The sequence below is a fragment of the Cyprinus carpio genome, chromosome A15 (assembly GCF_018340385.1).
Source record: "Cyprinus carpio isolate SPL01 chromosome A15, ASM1834038v1, whole genome shotgun sequence".
NCBI classification, from domain to species: Eukaryota; Metazoa; Chordata; class Actinopteri; order Cypriniformes; family Cyprinidae; genus Cyprinus; species Cyprinus carpio.
In genome coordinates this window covers 28,202,183-28,214,893 of record NC_056586.1, presented here as the reverse complement: position 1 = coordinate 28,214,893, position 12,711 = coordinate 28,202,183, and the positions used below count along the sequence as shown (strand labels likewise).

The window sequence follows — 12,711 nt, the reverse complement described above, 5'->3', positions numbered from 1 at the left end:
AAAAAAAAAAAAAAAAAAAACACTGTGATGTTTAAAGAAACAAGTATTAAAAAAGACACTAAAATGCATTAGACATTAGAAATATCAATATTAATTTTGGTATGTTCTGTAAGTGACATCTTTGTCTTATGGACATTTAGTGTACCGCATGTTTTCAGATGGAAGAGAAAGCAATGGAAATCCACTGTCGACAGGGCCAAAAAGAAAGAGACACCTCATTGCAATCCATCAGGTACAAGGGGTGGAGAAATGATTCAATAGCGAACATGGAATGGACTCTCTTATGTGAGGATGCATATGAATATATACATTTATACACACCCACATCAACACCACCAATATAGATGTAAAATCACCTGAGATACTCGTTCGCACCTCATTATTCCAAACAGCTGGACACTACTAGCATTGAAATGATGTGAATTCTGAGAGAAAGACATGGGACGGGACGTCAGCCCGGTTTGGGAGAACTCTCCTACGTAACTGTACAAAAACGATGACGGAAGTAACGAAAGAAAACAGTCATTTCACCAGTAACTCCTTAAGTTTCCACAGTAAAAATATCCTTTTTGAGCAGCCTTTTGTACATTTTGTTTTTAGAATATATTTATATATGTAAAATTTCATCAAGCAAAAAGAACCAACTGGATTGTTTGATTAACAAAGACAGTGGAAACATTTTCTGGAGGTCTGACCGACGTTTTACAGCACACACCGAGGACGTGGAAAAATCATTCGACCACTATGCCTTAGCGATCATGTGAGAGATATTGCCATATTTTTGCAAAGTCAAATGCATAATGTTATTGGCTTTAGCTCGATAGTCATTTTGAGACTTCCGCATGTGATTACAGGACGAATATCTGAATCAAGATACAATGAATGTGGATTTATGGATCATAGTGATTCAGTGCCCTGCATAGCTAAAGTAGAACTTGAAAATAAGGCTTTGGGACACTGTCAGAAATATAAAAACAAGGTACATTAAGTGCTCAACGAAAACTTTAAATTAAGTTACCTGAATTGATTCTCCACTCGTGATTTAAGTCATACGCAGAATCTCAAGACAAGCACGGGAAATGACGTCTACAAGACCTCTAGAGTAAGGCAGAAGCCTTACGGGAAGGCAGGGGCATTGTAGTCTTGTTCATATGGCTTTTAAATTAATCACTTTTCAAGTGCTTGTAGTCAAATGTTGAGTGGAGATCAAAAAATGAAAAAACCCAATTGAACTATAAGCCCAAAGTGAACTATTCACCTCCAAACGTTAGCCAAGCTGGTGTCTATAAATTTTGCGATGCTCAGATGGATCAAATTAAATACTAAATGCAAAACAAAAGCAAGCTGCAAAAAAATGAGCAGGTGAAGAGGCAAAGTTGGTACCTGTAGTCCAGTGTAGTTCAAAGATCTGGCCTAAATATGTTCCAATTGGACCAAATGGACTAGACTGAGTAATAGTAGGGGCAGCTAGATGTGTTGAAAATAGAACCACTTAGGATAAATTTCTCTGCAAACTGTTTCCCAACCCATCTGTGACTATTTCCAGCACAGAGAGGGTCTGGTTCCTCTCCCAGGAACCCCACTGCCGAAAGTTCGTAACTCATTTCGTCAGAGCTGTAAGTCTTACCGCCGGCATAGATGCAGGCATATCTTAATATATCTCTGTACATGGTTATATATTTTCTTATCTCTAGTTACAGTACAGGAACTCCCCTTCACATTTCCTTTCCTCCAATTCTTCATGTCAGCAGGAGCTATGGTTTTGTGCTTATCACCAAAATTGCAGTGCAAACGAAAATAATTAATTATAATAATTACTATAATGACAACAATTAATTCATGAGAAGTATTAACAAATGATGGATGACAACATAATTTCTATGGCACCACAGCCCATCAATTCACGTATCGTACAAACGACCAACAGCATAAGAGGGAGAGGGAGGAGAGCGCAGAAAAAGAACTCGGCTTGCATAGCAATGCAATAACAATAATGTCATTTTCAATTTCCGATGTCAAGAATATATTTACAGGAAACTTGATTTCCTTTTTACAAGTTCACCAAAGCTGGGCGACTCAGATCTCAAGACTTATTTTTTCTTTTTTTGTCCTCAACATTTTTCTTTTTTCTGTGAATGAATAGTTTGAGGAAGGTGAGGGCTGTTGCGGATCTTGTAAGTTGCATGTCCATCTTTACGTCACATTTACAGTTTGTCCTTTTCATATTTTTTCTCTCCTTCCTTCCGACGCTTCACGAGTCCATTGCACCGAGCAGGTGAGGCATTTCCAGAACAGATAAAGGCATCCTTTAGTTTCCATCAAAAAGGCTTACTCTGAAAACAATACAAAGAGAACATGCCAGTCAGTAAGTATTTTATACTGTTCTAGAAAAGGTAAACCAGCATCACTTGACCGGAAAACATCAAGGTTCCAAACTTAGTAAAGTTGTACCAGAATAACCTGTTCAGACTTACATAACTCTCCAGAGTACTGCATGTTGGTCCCCGTGTAGCTGCTTTCGCCCTGCTCTGTGGTGGAGCGCTGGTGCTGTCCCCTAGTCCCTTCACCTTTACGAGGACCCGTTGACCCTTTAGAAGAGGCCGTCCCAGATGAGCTGTGGCCCCCAGGAGATGGGAATGATGGTTTGTTGTATGGCAATATGGCCTCTTCTGGAATCATACAAATATCCAAACCATACATTTAGTGGCAAATAAATCTTTTTTAACTTTTCCAGTTTGGAACATGTTCATGATTGGTTTCTTTCTGACTAATACCGAGGTGACCAACTCTTGCCAGCTTTGACCAAACACTATTCTATAGTGGGAAGTCGTGGCCTAATGGTTAGAGAGTCGGACTCCCAATCGAAGGGTTGTGAGTTCGAGTCTCGGGCCGGCAGGAATTGTGGGTGGGGGGAGTGCATGTACAGCACTCTCTCCACCTTCAATACCATCACTTAGGTGCCCTTGAGCAAGGCACCGAACCCCCAACTGCTCCCTGGGCGCCTCAGCATAAAATGGCTGCCCACTGGTGTGTTCACAGTGTGTGTGTGTGTTTTCACTGCTCTCAATGCTCTCAATATCCGCACTTCGGATGGGTTAAATGCAGAGCACGAATTCTGAGTATGGGTCACCATACTTGGCTGAATGTCACGTCACTTTCACTTTCATTGGCAATATGCTCCAACGGCTAAACGAATCTCCACACCGAAGTTTAATATGAAAATGAAGACATATGAGACCAAACAACACGAGTTGCCCAACCCATATCCCCCTTTGTGTCGAGCCAGATCCAGGCCTGGTTCTTTATGCTACGTTTGGGCTGTAAACCCAGAATGGTGGATCCTAATGATCAGACAGGCACAGATGGAGCTCGGCTTCATTGCAGCGTGTGTGTGTATACAGTGAAAAATGAGAGCTGGAACGATTAGGGTACATCTGTGCAGCCAAGTGTGCCTACCTGTCTGCTGGTTCCTGGAGAAGGCCGGGTGTTGGCCATGGAAGAGCTCACTAAGAGTGGGAGGGCAAGGCAATCTGTTTGCTCCAGCTTGGCCTCCTTACAGCAGGGACCGTAAATGAACGCCAAGGGTCCACAGCTGGCGCTGTCAAACATCTGTCTCTGATGACCATGATAGCAAGATAATATTTTACAGACCTGGTCTGGTGAATTAAGAGCGTGTTTACTGTGCCAGACTGATTTAACTCATGTGGACATGTAAGATCAGGTTCAGATCTTTCATAAAAAAATATTTCATATTTTGTGTCATTTAAAAGGAAGTCAAAACCCCAAGTGGCAATTTCTGCTGAAGACTTAGAGATAGTTTGGTGTTTGTCTACTCTGGAAGCTGACTGACCAAAATGTCTTTCTGGAAATGCGTGTTGACTAAGGACATCTTGGTGCTAAAGACCAAGTCCAGTCTCAAGTTGGGTAAGTTTGGTTTTGGCCTAATTTTTTGCTGGTCTAGTTGGTGAAACATTAAATTTTTGGAAGCTGGTTGACCAAAATATCTTTCTGGACAAGCTGGTTGACAAAGGAAGTCTTGGTGATGAAGACCTAGTCTAAAATTAAGCTGTTTAGCATTAGTTTGGTGTTGGTCCAACTCAGTGGTGTCCAGTCCTTTTATACCCCCCTTGGTATAAAAGTTACTACCTAACTAGTATCACCTGTTTGGAATTCAAAATCTAACACGGATTCTATTGTGGTTTCTCCCTTATGTCTCATTTTAAGACCTCAATGTGTCACCAGAGTTTAAGGTAAACCGTCCTTCATCCTACCTGAAACAGGACCATTTTTCTGTCCTCTTCTGCTCTCTTCTCCTCTATCTATGGATCCCAGTCTATCCTGGGCTTGTTGGTTGCGTTCCAGTGAGGTTCGGGCCTGCCAGTCCAAGGAACTCTTCACCTCCTCTAGGCCCATCATAGGTTGCCTCTCCAAGGAGGAAGCCTTGCGGTCAGAAGGGATGGGCAAGTTCCACGCCCCCTGGACACGAGCTGTCTGGCAGGGTGGAGGCGCTGGTGGTGGAGGCAGATCTAGGAAAGAAGCAGAAAGGACCATTTGAATTCAAACAATAGGTATGGCATTTCCATTTATGTACATCATACATTTATCATCATTTTGACAGTAGGTGTCTTTTGTGTCTACATAAATGCCCTCAAAAGGGTAATATTGATTTCTTTCTGTTTGATAAATTATTATAATGGCTTGGATATTAGCTATTGCTACATGCATTTGCTTATGACCCCATCTGTCTCCTTTAACCAATGCTGACTTTAACATTTATTCAATAAAACATGCAAGAGAGATCTGCTATCTACTGTAAATCAGATTTTGCCCTTCAAAAGTGGTCTAAACTAAATTAATGAATCTGTGTTTTATTGCATACATAATTAATTAACTGAAATATTCAGTATTTTTGGTTTTGTCTTCATGGATTAAATTGATCTAAACTAAACTAGGCTTTGAAATTATCTGTTCTGTAAAAACTGGACTAAACCATACCATCAGCGCTGGCATCACGGCGGTGCGGAGCAGTGCCAGGGCCTTTGTGTTTGCGGGTGGGCCTTGCTGGCCTCTGGTGACCCAGGCTATGTGTGCCCACCGTGCTTCCATCTGTGGAGAATGGGCTAGCGGGACGGGGTCTATGAGGTAGACCTTTATCTGCAGGGAGCAAAGAGAGAACTTTGGTTAGTCCATAATGTTATTGAAATGCTACTCACAGAGATGATAAACGAATCTTGAAAGGGAAGCATGGCAGGATGCTCAGGAGGATGGCGGATAGCTTGTTAGTAGAAGCAGCAGAATCAATCAATAAATTTCATTTCTATTGCAAAGCCTGTTGGAGAAAAGGTTTAAGATTGTGGAAATGGTTTTATGAAGATCAGTAAGATCATTATGGAGTCAGAAAGAGGCTTGAAGTCAAACCTGAAATGCATAATAAAAGAAATCGAAGACATCAGTGCCAGATCTGTTTCCTGTTAATTAATTCCCTTGCAGTGTAAACGGCATCGCTTCACTGAAAGAGCAATAGCTGTCACCAACACCCAGGCAAATCAATAAAGCTGTTAGTATTTAGCACCGTGCTGCTTCACCAAGAGTTCACACAACGGTAAAATCAGAAAGCAGATAAGAACGCATCATTCTGCTAAGAGTGAGCCATATTGCAGTTAGCAAACACCAGACTTCCCAGACTTGAATTCCCGTTTCCTCCAAACAGACCTCTCTTGCTCAAACTTGTGCCGTCCAGACGGTAACCAGCCTTGTCTGCGGCCGCCACTAGGGCTTGTGCAAAGCTGCAATGGGTGAAGAGTGAGCCATCAGAGGAGCTGCCGGCACTAGATCTTCTGCTGGAGAAATTTCTGTCATCATCTTCTGAAGCCGAGCCCCAACCGTTCACCATGGAGCCTGGAGGGGAGCGGCCGCATGGGTGTTAGAATGACCAGGTTTGGTAGTTTTAAATTCCAGAAAAACAGGACGCACTCTGAGATTTTACTTCATTAATATTTAAATGCTAATAAATTATTGATGCCTTTATAAAGGCAAACGGCAAACTAAATTTATCAGAGTAATATAATGGTGCTTTGGTGTGTGCTGGAAATTATTATTCTCTTATCTAAATAAAGATGTGTTTTATTGCACAGGTGAGTTATGTTTGATAAGAGATGAGTCAGCCACCTTTATAATTATTAGGTATTGCCATTGTTATGAAACTAATAAAAAAGACAAAATGATTGAGGAGGGAAGATTATGGAAAACATTAACAGCTAAAACAAAACAAAGAAGCAAAAAACCAAAGCACACAGACAAAAAAAAAAAAAAAAAAAAAAAAAAAAACGAAAAATAAAGATAAAACAAAGGAAAACAAACAACAACAACCAAATCACATCAAACAAAAATACAAAGCAAAACAAACTGACTGAGGAGGGTAGAAAATGGAAAACACAGAACAGCCAAAAACAAAACAAAATATGAGACAAAATGAAAAAGAAAAACAAACAAAAAGAAATAAAGACAAAACAAACATACAGAATAAAGGCTTGAGTCAATGAATCACTGTTACATTACATTCATAATTTAACTAAAACTTTTTATTAATTTTGGTTCACTAATCCAGCTAAGTTTTTTCCTTCTTCTTCTGCAGTAACATATCCTACTTTCATCCTCCATATAAATGTACACCCACCACCTGACTACACATCACGACCTCACTTCCTTTTGATTGCTCTGATGGGAAGGAATGCACGCACCTGTGCGTGGCCTGAGGTGAAACAGCTGATATTGCACACAGAAACACGCAGCATGATCAAAGCAACCACACGGCTACGTACTGTTCCTCTTCTTTGGCACTTGTCAGATTTATGGCATGGATTTTTTTGATTGATGGCAACCCAGCACAAACATCCTCGGGGAAGATGATGTGAGATGGCACAACTATGTTTAATGATCCCGAGAGGAAAGTTAGAGGGTTACACTGGTTAATGTAGCCTGGGAAATATATATGGTTTCAAGTATGTTTCGAGATTTAATATCAAGCTAATTAGGTCTTGGTGACAGATTTATGACAAATATTGTTACAGTTTGTCAATGATAAAATACTTTCTATCCCAGACTAATATGCAGAAAAAGTAAAAACACTCCAAAAGAATAAGCACTGTAGTATTGTAATGCTTATAGCTTAAACAATGCAGCTTTTTAGAAATACTACTAAATAAATAGCTATTTATAAAAAGAATAGATAAATAATAATAATTTGTTTTATAGTATAATATAAATATTATATTATAATATATATTATAATATGTGCAAATATAACGAACACTGCCCCGCAGCTTAATATGCAGAACCACCCCAAAAACAGACAAAAGATTTAAAAAACAAAAAAAAAAGGCAGCATTAAAAAATATTTACTACTACTACTAAAAACTACAGTTATTTATAAAATAAATAAATAATATGTATTGTTTTTATATAAATAACATTTAAATAAAAAAAATACTACTACTACTACTAATAAAAAAAGTTCTTTATAAAAATAATAATATAAATTGTTATTATATTTATAGTTCATTATTATTATTATTGAAAATCTGTGTAACTATATTACAGTGTAAAGTAAATACAGCTTGTTGCATAAAACCACATAAAAAAAAATCTTATTATAATACCTGCAAATATAACAAAGAATTTAAAAGCACCAAAACATACATTTAGTTTGTTTCTCTTGTCTAAAAAGGAAAAGAAGAATTGGAAGCAGACACACACACACGCACGGACACACACACACACACACACACACACACACACACACACACACACACACACACACACTCTACAAACACACTCACACACCCACACACGCTTCCTAGCAGTCTCTTTCTTTTAATTTCCACAGAAACTGCATACGGCTTTGTTTCGCTAAAAAAAGTTGAGTCCCTCGAGACTGTCTCTCAGCAAAGCAAGACTGCATATAATGAATTGGATGTGCTGGCAGAGACAGAGGCGGGTACAGAGCTCCACCTCAGAGATGATGGCTCCTGCAGAATACCTGCACTATGCCTCAGCGCCTCCTGCCTCCTCCAGAGACTACATCCTCTCTAACAAGCAGCCACCTAAAACAGATTCCTGAAAATACCAAGCTTTCACTCTTTGCCATATAATAATGCTGCCAGCTGCAAAACAATAACAATTCCGCCGTCCAAAATAAATTCTGGAACACATCCGCAAAACCAAATGTTTTTATACAGCGTGGCTCACCATCAAGAGAACTTCCCACAAATTCTTGCTATTTTGGAGTTGGCAGTCACGAAAACAACAATGTTTGAAGCTAGAATACTGTAGCTACTATAAATATGGGGCTAATACAAAAAATTTTATGGATTCAGTAACGTCTATTCTTGACACAATTGAAGCATCTTTCCATTCTGATAATCCACTGTTAATATTCACAGCTTGGCTAAATGGAGTTATGCAGGACTGTAAAACTCATCGAATACCCTGCTGCTACTAAAGCTGATTTACACTGCCCCGAGCCCTCATCTGCATATTGTTAAGCATCGTAATCATTTCCCTTGACGAGCAGGCGGAGATGCTGCCTCAGGACACGTGGCCTCACACTCTGCAGTCGGTGCAAGGTTTTATGGGAGCAAAGTGGAGCAGGACAGTGAGCTCACTGCTCACATTACAATCCCATAAAACACCCTCACTATTTCACAAACTCACAAATTGTGTATGCAATAAATAATGAAACACAATAAAGGAAAATATGTTCCAGTGATTTTTATTTCACCTTAACTAAGCTGCCGAAAAGAAAGAATTGTTTAATCTCTTTTATTCTTTTCAGAGAGGCCAAATCTCTGCCTTTGGGTCTGGCAGCAACCTGGCACTAGTGTAGTTGTCAGTATGGTGCTGCTGTGGGCAAAAACAAAGAACACTGGTGGAAGAAGTGAAAGGAAGCTGTCAAGAGTGTTACAGGAGGACACAGACATCACTGAACAGCACTTGCTTTGTGTTTCACCAGATATCTCAGTCCAGAGAGGAGTATCTATCTGTCTGTCTGTCTGTCTGTCTGTCTGTCAACCCATGATAATGCATTCAAGTAGAATGATAATGAATACATCTCTGCCTGATTAGAGGAACACCACTGGCCCATTTTGCCGATCCTGTGGTAAATTGGAGAACAGAGGACTTTTAGTTTCTAACCCCGCAATGTCATACCCTTCACGTGTCCCTATGACCAGAACGGCCCATAAAACCCTTTCAATAAGTTGTAAAATGGAAATGGTGCCTCCTGTCTTCAATGGGGAAATGGAGCCATAAACGTGAGATTTATTCAAAATCTTCATGGGAAAATGTGGGCTGTGAAGGGCTGTGCTTGAGTAAAATCATTTTGCTACTTCTTCATATATAGAAAACTAACAACCAACAATAACAATATAAAAATACAGTAAAAAGAGTAATATTGTGAAATATTCCTACACTTTCAAAGAACTGTTTTTCTATTTGAAAATGTTTAAAATGTAATTTATTCATGTGAATAACAAAGCTGAATTTTTGTTGCTAAACAAAGTACTATTTTTAATTATAATAAAAAAAAACCTTTCTGACTTTAGTAAATATTAGGGCTGTGCGTTAACACAAATTAATTGTAACGGCACTAATTGTATTAATGTGTGATTAATGCAATGTGCATTTTCTGTTTGACCCGTGGCCTAACACGTGATTTGACCGTGTTGCCAATTTAGTGACTTTTCAGACCCCTTTAGTGACTTTTTTTTTGGTTTTGTTTTTTTCAAAAAAGTGCCTAGCGACAAATCTATAGGGTTTGTCTCACCGGTACTGCCGCGTGAGCGCAAGGTCTCTCTTTCCATATTTCGCATCCATATTTGTTCATGCCCATGTTGAAAAGTATTAGTTCAAGGTACATTTAGAACGGATAAAAATGTACGATTAAGTTGCGATTTTTTCATGAGTTAACTCATGACAACCTCATGCGATTAATTGCGATTGTGTGTATATATTGACAGCCCTAGTGTGTGTGTGTGTGTATATATAGTTGATATATCTTCCCACCATACATATCACCCCCTCACCCCCCATGCTGACTTTGCTTTGAGTCTTTTTAGTCTGTTTCTCATAACAGTGATTAGAGTTTATCCCCAAATGCCTGAACAAACTGGATTTCAGTGTGCACATTTTCAGGTGAGATGGGAATAAACAACATGCACCCACCACACACGTGAGCATAATGACAAACAATGCAGCTATTTGCAGACAAGCAGAGCAAAACAGTATTTTACCATGCTAGGGCAAACAAAGAGCCAACACACGCAGTACACATGTGAATAAACCAGGACCAGTTTCCATATAAACATCAGCAGTACAATCTCAAAGTGCCCGCTGGACTGAAATATGCTGCTTTTAGATTAGATATCAGTACCTCTGTTTTATTGTCTTATCTTAATGCTGTACATGCTGTTGAATTGTAATTTGATATGTGGGTAGATCATCCATCGTTTGGTGTCTCTGCCCAATTAACTGCATTTTAATTAACTTTTAAATAAACAAATTATATTGATTTTGTCTCTACTGTTCCATGCTGGGTTCAAACTGAGTCCTGACCAATGATTTAAAAGAGATCGAAATACCAGATTATGAGGACAACGGATGAGATAATTGAGCAAATGAAATGAACACCCTTCACTGATAGAAACGCAGTCTGCACAGGCCATCTAACTGCACGCCCAACTGAATAGTTTAAAGGTTTAGCACTTGTAATGCATCTTTTTTGAAGACGTCAGAACGTCCTTTCAAAGAAAAAAAGTGACAAATATTAATCAAAACTGTACACTTACCCGTAACAGAGCTGTCTAAGTTGTCCAGGGCTGGAGCCTGGCGTCTGTTCGCTGCCCCTACTTGGTGGCGACATATCATATCCCTTCATCCTCCTCCTCATCGTCGTCTTGATCAGGGAGGTCTGTCTCAATATCGGACACTGGGTGCTGGAGGAGGTAACCCACGGTTGGATGTGGGAGCCTGAGGCGGGTAAGGCCCACCCTGCACGTGCCTACTGGAGAGTTCAAGAGGTCTAACATAAAAATTAAATGCTTTTTTGCATAACCATAGCAAAAGCTTCAAGGGGTTGTACCAGCAGGAGAAGAAAAGGGTTGTCAATGACTGATGACGGGACAAGCCTCTAGTACAAAAGAGAACTGCGTGGTGTGTGTCTGTGTCTGTTCAGGCGAAATGTGGTATTACCTAGAACATTCCTTGTCATCTCCTCCGATGAATTGAACAATTCGGCTAAATTCAGCAGCTACACATGTACTGCATGCTAACACAATGACCTATCTATTGCAGCTTGAAGAGGATACAATGGCAACCACCACAGGCATGTCTTTGCTGTGACTGTCACCACTAGACCGCTAGGTCCTATGACAGCTCACTGTGTGTCTATATATGTATGTATCAGTGTGTTTTTGTGTAAGTGCTGCTGATGCGTTGATGCGGTCTTTGCCAGGATTTGGATATAAAATTATGGGCTCTTTCCAGTCGTCACAAAACATATCTATGAGCAACATATCATTATGGCAAGTAACATGACATCTTCCCTCCTGACAAGTGGAGGCCGTTCCATCACACGTGTCAACTGTAATAAGAGGAAGTCGGCTTCTCTTGGAAAGAGGTGAAGCATAGCTGGTAGCACGGGGGCTTTAAAAAAATGTGTTCGCGCAGTCTGTTTTTTTTTTTTTTTCTTTTCATATAATCCCAGCTACATTCATTCATTTAAATCATGCATTTATTGAAAATGACTAACAAATGCGGTCCATTAAAAACTGATTTTTAAAAAAATTTCTGTTAATTCAGTTGTGATAGTAAAAAGGAAGCCAGTTAAGTGGAAAAACCAAAAAAAAAAACAGCTCACTTGCATTGAATTTTTCAAATGTTAAATAGTCCATTTTTTTTATTTTACAATTGCATTTAGTGCCTCTAGAGCCCAAAATTTTACAACAAAGGGCCAAAATGCAATCTTGGAATGTAAGTGTTGCATTATACCCTATAATATTAAACTATACATTGTCAAATCAAAATTCACATCTATTATCTACATTGTAGTGTAACGAGATGTTACCAAGTCCTGTTTAGTCTGTCAAACTGGTAAGCAGGGTTAGCTCATCTAGGTGAGGCTTGGAGCATGGGCTGTATTCTCTTCACGTGCGGGATGGCTCAGTGTGGCTGTGGGACTGTTGAGTGCCAAAGGAAACTGGCTGCAGGTGAGGAACGCCACACCCCGTATGGGAGGATTGGGGCACGCCGTTCGTCCTCTTCCTCCAGCTCATCTTCTAACACCCTGCGGTGGGAGATACGTCCTGCACCTGGCAAGGTAGGTGGGCCCAACCCAACCTCACTATCATATCTGTGCCAACCATGAGCATAGAAACAAATGAAAACGGACCCACAGACAGGTCCGCTGTGGGACCCCCACCAACAGTTCTGGGTTAGGTAGTGATAAAAGGAATAATTATTATTATCTATTATTGATTTTAGAAATGTTACTCTAGCTACAACAGTTATGGATTATAGTGAGACTCAGGATTTTTAGCCGACACTGTTAATGGGTAAATCTTGGGTTAAATGCAAAAAAAAAACTAGAGGGATTTTGCAGCTTAACTTGCTCTTTGAATACAGGCTGATCTGGCCAGCACTGGCTGCATTTTTTTT

At 39.8% G+C, this 12,711-nt stretch overlaps 1 pseudogene; it reads right to left on the bottom strand.

The window, feature by feature from the left end:
• Nucleotides 1–2,232: 2,232 nt before the first annotated feature.
• LOC122147831 lies at nt 2,233–11,084 on the bottom strand (annotated as a pseudogene).
• Nucleotides 11,085–12,711: the final 1,627 nt, after the last annotated feature.